The sequence below is a fragment of the Chiloscyllium plagiosum genome, unplaced genomic scaffold, assembly GCF_037043375.1.
Source record: "Chiloscyllium plagiosum isolate Xiang-an unplaced genomic scaffold, Cpla_swu_hap1 HiC_scaffold_45, whole genome shotgun sequence".
Taxonomy (NCBI): Eukaryota; Metazoa; Chordata; class Chondrichthyes; order Orectolobiformes; family Hemiscylliidae; genus Chiloscyllium; species Chiloscyllium plagiosum.
The window spans coordinates 39964089-39972570 of NW_028270183.1; positions in this window are offsets into that span (position 1 = coordinate 39964089).

Below are 8482 nucleotides of genomic sequence, written 5' to 3' on the forward strand. Positions count from 1 at the left end.
AAATGCCACTGCTTCTATCTACCATGGGAGTTTACTGCTGCTATACTTACTGCTGTGTATATACCACTACTAGCAAAGATTGAGGAAGCTCTAGATGTGCTGTACTCCCCCACTACACCCTGGAGATGGAACACCCCGAGGCCCTGTTTATTGTAATTGGCGACTTCAATCAAGTCAATCTAAGGAAGGTGTTGCCCAAGTAGCACCAGAACATTACCTGCCCCACCAGGGCCCAAACTTTTTATGCCAGTGCTACACCATTGTGAAAGTTACCTACTACTCCATTCCCCGCCCTCATTTCGGGAACTCTGACCACAATGCTGTGTTTCTTCTCCTGGGCTTATAGGCAAAAGCTCAAGCAGGAGACCCCTTCGAGGATACAGGGCCCGTGCTGGTTGAAGGAGGCAGAGGATCCCTGTGAGATATCTGTTATCTACTTAATTATTTATCTGCTACTTCCAATGGAAGTCAATGCTTGTATTAAGGGGAAGCAGCTTTGATTCCCCATTCTCCTCCTCAACAAAAGGGAGCTAAGATTAAACATACTCCCATTGCTCTTCGAGGAGAAATCTTTGAACATAAATGTGATGTTGAATTGGATTCAGGTCTTGCAGATGTTAATGATGGGCTCACTTCAGTAAGTGGCATCCAAATACTTTATATCTGTGGGCGCCTGGTGATGAAGGACAAACTCCACACTGTCTGCTTGACAAAATTGCAAATTCAATTTTGCACTGCTGCCTCACAGCGCCTGAGACCCGGGTTCAATTCCCACCTCAGGCGACTGACTGTGTGGAGTTTGCATGTTCTCCCCGTGTCTGCGTGGGTTTCGTCCGGGTGCTCCGGTTTCCTCCCACAGTCCAAAGATGTGCAGGTCAGGTGAATTGGCCATGCTAAATTGCCCTTAGTGTTAGGTAAGGGGTAAATGTAGGGGTATGGGTGGGATGCGCTTCGGCGGGTCGGTGTGGACTTGTTGGGCCGAAGGGCCTGTTTCCACACTGTAATGTAATGTAATCTAAAAAAAAATCCAATCTAATCTTAAGGTAAAACAAAGATTGAGTCTTTATTATATGACAGGAATTTGAGATCTTCAAAAGGACTGTCGGTGTCTCCCTTGTTCATAAACACTCCCAGAAACAACTGCAGTGTTTAAGGTAAGAATGAGGAAAATTTATTTTTTCTCAGAAAGTCATAGGTTTTTGGAATTCACTTCCTCAAAAGGAGCTGGAAGCAGAGTCCTTGAGTATTTTTAATGATGTGGAGGAGCTGGTGTTAGACTGAGGTGGATGAAGTTAAAAATCACACAACACCAAGTTATAGTCCAACAGGTTTATTTGGAAGCACTAGCTTTTGGAGCGCGGCTCCTGCATCAGGTAGCTAGTTACCTGATAAAGGAGCAGTGCTCAGAAAGCTAGTGCTTCCAAATAAACCTGTTGGACCTTAACTTGGTGTTGTGGAATATTTTTAAGGCAGAGGTTGTCAGATTCTTGATAATTAAGAGGCTGAAAGGTTTCACAATTATCGAATCCTACAGTATAGTCCTTTGGCCCATGAGTTTGTGCTATCTAAACTATGCTAAATTTACACTAGTCCCACTTGCTTATACTTGGTCCAAAGCCTTCAAGGTTATAACACTTCAAGAGCTCATCCAAGTCCTTTGTAAAGGTTATGAGGTCTCCCGTCTCAAAATCCCCTCCCAGGCAGTGCATCCCAGAACCCGACCATCCTCTGAGGGGAGAAAGCTTTTCCTCAAATCCCCTCTAAACCTCATACCTTTCACATTAAAATTATGTCCCTTGTTAATAACACTTAACAAAGGTACAGCTGCTTACTATGCACCCTATCCATGCCCCTCATCAACTTATCGACCTGTACCACGCCCCCGCTCAGCATTCTCTGCTCTGAGAAAAACAACCAGAGTGTATCCAGCTTCTCTCTGTAGCTGCAAAGTTCCATCCCAGACAAGATTCAGGTGAATCTCCTCTGCACCCTCTCCAGTACACTCACACCCTCCCTGTAGTGTGGTGACCAGAACTGTACACTGTACCCCAGCTGTGTACCTAACCAAAGTAATGTACAGCTAGACATGATCTCCTTGCTCTTATAATCTATGCCATGACTGAGAAAGGCAAACCTCCCATATGCCTTTTTAACAATCCTATTAGGAGAAAGTGAGGGCTGCAGATGCTGGAGATTAGAGCTGAAAATGTGTTGCTGGAAAAGCGCAGCAGGTCAGGCAGTATCCAAGGAACTGGAGAATCGACATTTCGGGAATAAGCCCGTAGAAGGGCTTATGCCCGAAATGTCGATTCTCCTGTTCCTTGGATGCTGCCTGACCTGCTGCGCTTTTCCAGCAACACATTTTCAGCTAACAATCCTATTAACTTATCCACTCACCTTCAAGGATCTGTGAACAGGCATTGCAAGATCCCTCTGTTTCTGAGCATTCTCGTGTCCTGCCATTCTTTAAGTACTCCCCAGTCTTGTTCCTTCTTCTAAAGGGCATCCCCTCGGTTTATCAGGGTTAATTTCCATATGCCACTAATCTGTCCATCTGGGAACATGGAACCATCAGATCAGCAATGACCTTACTGATGCACGCTCACATTATACTCAGAGTGACACGTGCACACACTCATTACATTACACTCAGATTTACAGATGCACACACTAATTACATTACGCTCACATTTACAGACGTAACACTCATTACATTATACTCGGATTTAGATACAAACACATTCCTGAAGAAGGGCTTATGCCCGAAACATCGATTCTCCTGTTGCCTGGATGCTGCCTAACCTGCTGCGCTTTTCCAGCAACACATTTCCAGCTCTGATCTCCAGCATCTGCAGCCCTCACTTTCTCCTTTACAGATGCACACGCTCATTACATTACACTGACTATTACAGACGCACAAACTCATTACATTACGCTCAGATTTGGACACACACTAATTTCATTACACTTGGATCTACAGATGCTCACTCATTACATTACACTCAGGTTGACACATGGATACACTCATTACATTACACTCAGATTTACAGACACACACACTAATTACATTACGCTCACATTTACAGACATACACACTCATTACATTACACTCGGATTTAGACACAAACACACTCATTACATTACACTTGGATTTACACACACTCAGACACAAACTCAGTACATTACACACAGATTCACACACACTCATTATATTACACTCAGATTGACACACACACACTACTTACATTAGACTCAGATTGATAAACACACACACTCATTTCATTTCACTCAGTTTGACACACACACATTCATTACTTTACACTCGGATTTACACACACACACACTCATTACAGTACACACAGATTGACACACATACAATCATTATATTACACTCAGATTTACACACACACTCATTACATTATTTTCAGATTAACACACACACACTCATTACAGAAGTCATATTTATACATGCAAATACTCATTATATTACACTTGAATTTACACACACATTACTTACATTAGACTCAGATTGACACACACACACACTCATTACATTACACTCAGATTGACACACACACATTCATTACTTTACACCCAGATTTGCACACAGACTAATGAGTCTGTGTGCAAATTACATGCAGATTTACATACACACAGACACACTCATTACATTCACTCAGATTTACACTCACACACTCATTACATTACACTCAGATTGACACACACACATTCATTACTTTACACCCAGATTTACACACAGACTCATTACATTACATTTGTGGGCGGCACGGTGGCACAGTGGTTAGCACTGCTACCTCATAGCGCCAGAGACCCGGGTTCAATTCCCGACTCAGGCGACTGACTGTGTGGAGTTTGCACATTCTCCCTGTGTCTGCGTGGGTTTCCTCTGGGTGCTCCGGTTTCCTCCCACAGTCCAAAGATGTGCAGGTCAGGTGAATTAGCCATGCTAAATTGCCCGTAGTGTTAGGTAAAAAGGGGTACATGTAGGGGTATGGGTGGGTTGCGCTTCGGTGTGGACGTGTTGGGCCGAAGGGCCTGTTTCCACACTGTAAGTAATCTAATCTAATCTAATTACATGCAGATTTACATACTCACAGATACACTTATTACATTAAACTCGGATTTACACACACATATCCATTACATTACATTCAGATTTACACACATACACAATCATTTCATTACATTCAGATTTACACACATTCACTCATTATATTACACTCACATTTACAGACTCATACACTCATTAAATTCACTCAGATTTGGACACAAACACACTCATTATATTACACTCAGATTTACACACGTGCACACTCATTACATTGTACTCAGATTGACACACACACACTCATTACATTACACTCGGATTTACACACACACACTCATTACATTACACTCAGATTGATGCACACACATTCATTACATTACACTCGGATTTACACACACTCATTACATTACACTCCAATTTACACTCACACACATTCACTATATGACATTCGGATTTTCACACATACGCAATCATTTCATTTCATTCGGATTTACACACATTCATTCAATACATTACATTCAGATTGACACACACACATTACACTCACATTTATGCACTCATTACATTACACTCAGAATGATACACACACACTCATTACATTATACTCAGATTTAAACTCACACAATCATTACATTACACTCAGATTGACACACACATTCATTACAGTACACTCATATTTACACACGCAAATATACTCATTACATTACACTTGGATTTACACACACACTACTTACATTAGACTCAGATTGACACACACACACACTCTACATTACACTCAGATTGACACACACACATTCATTACTTTACACTCGGATTTACACACACACACTCATTACATTACATGCATATTTACATACACACAGACACACTCATTACATTACACTCAGATTTACACACACTCATTACATTATACTCCAATTTACAGTCACACACATTCACGATATGACATTCGGATTTTCATACATACGCAATCATTTCATTACATTCGGATTTACACACATTCATTCAACACATTACACCCAGATTTACACACACACATTACACTCACATTTATGCACTCATTACATTACACTCAGAATTATACACACACACTCATTACATTATACTCAGATTTACACATGCACACACTCATTATATTACACTCACATTTACAGACTCACACACTCATTAAATTCACTCAGATTTGGAAACAAACACACTCATTATATTACACTCAGATTTACACATGTGCACACTCATTACATTGTACTCAGATTGACACACACACTCATTGCATTACACACAGATTGACGCACATACACTCATTACATTACACTCAGATTTACACACACTCATTACATTAAACTCGGATTTCCACACACACACATTCATTACATTACATTTGGATTTACACACATACAAAATCATTTCATTACAATCGGATTTACACACATTCATTATATTACACTCGGATTAACACCCTCACTCATTACAGTACACTCATATTGACACACGCAAATATTCATTACATTACACTTGGATTTACACACACACACTCATTACCTTACACTCAGATTGATGCACACACATTCATTACTTTACACTCGGATTTACACACACACACTCATTACATTACATGCAGATTTACATACACACAGATACACTCATTACTCATTACATTAAAATCGGAATTACACACACATATCCATTACATTACATTCAGATTTACACACATACACAATCATTTCATTACATTCAGATTTACACACATTCATTACATTACACTCGGATTAACACACACACACTCATTACAGTACACTCATATTTACACACGCAAATACTCATTACATTACACTTGGATTTACACACACACACTACTTACATTAGACTCAGATTGACACACACACACTCATTGCATTGCACACAGATTGATGCACATACACTCATTATATTACACTCAGATTTACACACACACTCATTACATTAAACTTGGATTAACACACACACACACATTCATTACATTACATTCAGATTTACACACATACACAATCATTACATTACATCCGGATTTACTCACATTTGCATCTACACACATTCATTCATTACATTACCCTCAGATTTACACATGCACAATACATTACACTCAGATTTATGCACTCATTACACTACACTCAGATTGACACACGCCCACTCATTACATCACACTCAGATTTACACATGCACACACTCATTACATCACACTCAGATTTACACATGCACACACTCATTACATTACACTCAGATTTACACTCACACAATCATTACATTACACTCAGATTGACACACACATTCATTACAGTACACTCATATTTACACAGGCAAATACTCATTACATTACACTTGGATTTACACACACACACTACTTACATTAGACTCAGATTGACACACACACACACTCATTACATTATACTCAGATTGACACACACACATTCATTACTTTACACTTGGATTTACACACACACACTCATTACATTACATGCATATTTACATACACACAGGCACACTCATTACATTACACTCAGATTTACATACACTCATTACATTACACTCCAATTTACACTCACACATATTCACTATATGACATTCGGATTTACACACATACACAATCATTTCATTACATTCGGATTTACACACATTCATTACATTACACTCGGATTTACACACATTCATTCATTCATTACATTACACTCAGATTTACACTCACACACTCATTACATTACACTCAGATTAACACACACACTCATTACATTGCACTCAGATTTACACTCACACAATCATTACATTACACTCAGATTGACACACACACTCATTACAGTACACTCATATTTACACACGCAAATACTCATTACATTACACTCAGATTTACACTCACACACTACTTACATTAGACTCAGATTGACACACACACACTCATTACATTATACTCAGATTGACACACACACATTCATTACTTTACACTCGGATACACACACACACACACACTCATTACATTACATGCATATTTACATACACACAGACACACTCATTACATTACACTCAGATTTACACACACTCATTACATTACACTCCAATTTACACTCACACATATTCAATATATGACATTCGGATTTACACACATACACAATCATTTCATTACATTCGGATTTACACACATTCATTACATTACACCCGGATTTACACACATTCATTCATTCATTTAATTACACTCAGATTGACACACACACTCATTACATTACACTCAGTTTTACACATGCACACACTCATTATATTACACTCGCATTTACAGACCCACACACTTATTAAATTCATTCAGATTTGGACACAAACACACTCATTATATTACACTCAGATTTACACATGTGCACACTCACTACATTGTACTTAGATTGACACACACACTCATTATATTACACTCAGATTTACACACACACTCATTACATTACATTCAGATTTACACACATACACAATCATTACATTACATCCGGATTTACTCACATTAACTTCTTCACACATTCATTCATTACATTACCCTCAGATTTACACACGCACAATACATTACACTCATATTTATGCACTCATTACACTTCACTCAGATTGACACATGCACACTCATTATTTCACACTCAGATTTACACATGCACACACTCATTACATTACACTCACATTTACAGATGCACACACTCATTACATTCACTCATTTTTACACTCACACACTCATTTCATTACACTCAGATTGACACATACACTCATTACATTACACTCAGATTTACACTCACACACTCATTAAATTACACTCAGATTGACACACAAACACTCATTACGTTACACACAGACTGGCGCACATACACTCATTACATTACACACAGATTGACGCACATACACTCAATATATTACACTCAGATAAACACACACACTCATTACATTATATTCAGTTTAACTCACACACACTCATAATTACACACACAAATACTCATTACATTACACTTGGATTTACACACACTCATTACATTACACTCACATTTACAAATACACACACTACTTACATTAGGCTCAGATTGACACACAAACTCATTACATTTCACTCAGATTGACACACACACATTCATTAATTTACACTAGGATGTACACACACACACTCATTATATTACACACAGATTGACGCACATACACTCAATATATTACACTCAGATTTACACACACACTCATTACATTATATTCAGATTAACACACACATTCATTACAGCACACTCATATTTACACACGCAAATACTCATTACATTACACTTGGATTTACACACACACACTACTTACATTATACTCAGATTGACACACACATTCATTACAGTACACTCATATTTACACACGCAAATATACTCATTACATTACACTTGGATT